The sequence below is a fragment of the Athene noctua genome, unplaced genomic scaffold (assembly GCF_965140245.1).
Source record: "Athene noctua unplaced genomic scaffold, bAthNoc1.hap1.1 HAP1_HAP1_scaffold_34, whole genome shotgun sequence".
NCBI lineage: Eukaryota > Metazoa > Chordata > Aves > Strigiformes > Strigidae > Athene > Athene noctua.
Window position 1 is genome coordinate 348,820 of NW_027437537.1, and position 3,495 is coordinate 352,314.

A 3,495-nucleotide genomic window follows, 5' to 3' on the forward strand; every position below is an offset into this window, starting at 1 on the left:
GAGCAGGGTTACCCGATCCCTGCTTTTCCACCGGACGGAACCCGGGAAGCGGCGGATGGACTCGGAGTAGGAAGGCAACGCTGCCACCTCCTCAGCGCCAGCTGCAGGTGTTCACTCCGAGAAGGGCGACCCCGGAAAGGCCGCAGTAGGGACTTACCCAGGAAAGGCCAAGGAATTAAGGAATTAAGGAATTAAGGAATTAAGGAATTAGGAACCTGGTCGTTGGCTACTTGATCGGATGTTAAAGAAGGTCGTTAAGCTACACGGTCCAGCATTTTAAGGAATTTAATGAATTTTCGCCCGGGCAGGAATATTTGAACGAGAGGTAGTCCTAAAATGTTTTGCTTTTTATAAAAGCGGGGAATAAGTCCGATAAAAGACTTAGCTGCGCTGATTGGTCTGGGCAAGGCTAAGGGACACTTTAAAGAGCCAAATTTATTGTTTGAAGAAGCAGAATGGTGTGATAATCTTTTAGACCCTGATGCTGTAAATCCTGAAAAAGAATCTGGACTGCCTGGTCTGTGTCCTCCCTTAACTGAGGATGATCCGTAGGTAAAAGTGAGGCGAAAAAAAAAACAACAAAAAACTTTGGTGCAAGATAATATGGACATGGCAAGAAAAAAAAGCTATGAGCCGAGTCATCAGCCACGTTGGGAGGAACGGCATTTTTCTGTTATTAAAGATTTAGAGAAAAGCATTAATAAGAACGGGCTGCAAATCCTCAGACTACACCAGCTGTACTGGAGGCGATGGCTCAGGGATATCGATTGGCCCCATAAAATTAGCTAGCACTTTTCAGAAATAAACGGCATTCCCGCCGGCACAGCGCTCTGTCAGGAAAACCGAGCGTGTGGATCCCCGTGCTCGGCGTTCGGAGCTGGCGGCGGCGGCCCGGGGCCTCCCCGACCCCCCCCCGAGGCGGCCGCCTGCGGCTGAGCCCGGCGCCGCGCTCTCGGCACCCCCCGCCACAAGCGGCAGGGCTGTGCAGCACAGGCTGGAGATGTTCTCAGTGGAGTCCTCGTCTGGGCGATATTTGTCACTTCCTGCTGCGAGTGTGAGTGTCAGGAGCTGCTGTGTGAGTGTGAGTGAGAGTGAGTGAGAGTGAGTGAGAGTGAGTGAGAGTGAGTGAGAGTGTGTGAGAGTTGGTGTGAGAGTGTGTGTGAGAGTGTGTGTGAGAGTGTGTGTGAGAGTGTGAGAGTGAGAGAGTGTGAGAGTGTGAGAGAGTGTGTGAGAGTGTGAGAGAGTGTGAGAGTGTGTGAGAGAGTGTGAGAGTGTGTGAGAGAGTGTGAGAGAGTGTGAGAGAGTGTGTGTGTGAGAGTGCGTGTGAGTGTGAGAGTGCGTGTGAGTGCGTGTGAGTGAGTGAGTGTGAGTGTGAGAGTGTGAGAGTGTGAGAGTGTGAGAGTGTGAGTGTGAGAGTGTGAGAGTGTGAGAGTGTGAGAGTGTGAGAGTGAGAGAGTGTGAGAGTGAGAGAGTGAGAGAGTGTGAGAGTGAGAGAGTGAGAGAGTGTGAGAGAGTGTGAGAGAGTGTGAGAGAGTGTGAGAGAGTGTGAGTGTGTGTGAGTGTGTGTGAGTGTGTGTGAGTGTGTGTGTGTGAGAGTGTGAGAGAGTGTGTGAGAGTGTGTGTGAGAGTGTGTGTGAGAGTGTGTGTGAGAGTGTGTGTGAGTGTGAGAGTGCGAGTGTGAGAGTGCGTGTGAGTGTGAGTGCGTGTGAGTGAGTGTGAGTGAGTGTGTGAGAATGAGAGTGAGAGAGTGTGAGAGAGTGTGAGAGAGTGTGTGTGTGTGTGTGTGTGTGTGTGTGTGTGTGTGTGTGACGCGGCCGCTGCAGCTGCGCAGTTCTCCGCCCAGGGAAGCGGCCGCCGAGGAACTGCAGGGTCCTAGTGCCGCCCGCTGGGGCATCGGTGCTGCGGTTGGTTTGGGCGCCGTGTTCTCAGTGTCACAGGTAAAACACCTCCTCTAACGGGAGGCAGTCATTCCGTGTTGGTTGTTGTTTGGAATTTAGGTGCACGCTCTGCGGGGAGAGTGCCCCTCTGAACCATCTGCCTAAGGGAAATGTTGGCAAAAGGTCATCTGCAACCTGACGGGGGTTGTTTGTTTTACCAGGGGTTGTAGATGCTGGTTATGAAGAGAAAAATCAATATTATGGCCTGTACCCCTGTGTTCAATAACAAAAAAAAAAAAAAAAAAAAAAAGTAAAAAATTGTTCAGCTTGTTAAAGAAGCTGCAATTACTCAGGATTTGGATCAGCAGGTACCCCTTAAATATTTTTGGACTAAAACAGTAACACAAGGTTAACTTCTGGTAAAATGTACTCTCGTTAAAGCTAAAAAATCTGCCGAGCTGACAGGCATTTAGATGCTGGTGCAGATGTGACCATAATATCTGTGAGCAGACTGGCTGTTGGCTCCGGTACCTCAAATGCTGTTCAGGGTTGGTGTCATGCTGCAGCAATTCAAAGCAAGGCTCTCATTCATGTGAGGGGCCCAGAAAACCGGGTAGCAAATATTCATCCATTTCTATTGGAAACCCCTATTGCATTTTGGGGTCATGACTGTATGACTCAATGGGGAACTCAAATTGGGTCAAATTTGTCTTAATCACCGCTGCAGCACGACCCACCCTGAAACCCCCCCTGACACTCACCTTGTGAACCGAATCACCTGTGTGTATTGTCCTGCGACAACTTAAAACTGCTATTAAGACTTTAAAAGATTTACAGACACTGTTAGGAACCATAAATTGGATACAGCCGTCGTGGGCCTAACTCATGATGATCTGCACAGCTTATCTGATATTTTCTGGAAAGATCCTTCACTGACATCACCCGAAGCACTCACAGAGAAGGCAAAACAAGATCCTCACCGTAGAGCTAACAAGCATCACAAGTACACTGCATTCCCCCACAGGACAAACCATCGTAGAAAGAGCGCGCCAGACCTTGAAAGTGCTTTTGCAAAAACAAAAGGGGGGAGAGAGCTTGGCTCCAGGTCAACCATTTGCTCTGCTGTAAAACACATGCATTTCTTCCACCAGAATGTCAGCGCAACACAAAACCAGTTTTCTTTATCAAGGCATCCAGCTAAAAACATCCCTGCAACTTGCCCTGAATACCAGACAGACTCCATCTCTTCAAACCTTTTAAACATTGCCCTGTCTCGCAGGTGCCACCAGTATTGTGTCACTTCTCATCACAGATACCAGATCAACAAGAAGTCCAGAGCAAAGCTCAAGTGTTAACAAAACCCTAGAAAGGGGGAACTGGGAAGGACCAGTTCCTTTAATACCCTGGGGAAGAGGTGATGCTGGTGTCTGCACAGGTCTCATCTCCGATGGTCACCGACAGGGTGTGTGCAACCACAGCTGAGGGTGAGAGGCAGCCAGCACTCAGGATCCAGCTGTGGGTGCTGTGGGTGCCCCTGTGCCGACAGTTTGCGGTCTCTTCGACTGGTCATTTCAGCAGAATGTCTGGGTAATGTTTGCTACTGCAACAGGACAAACTG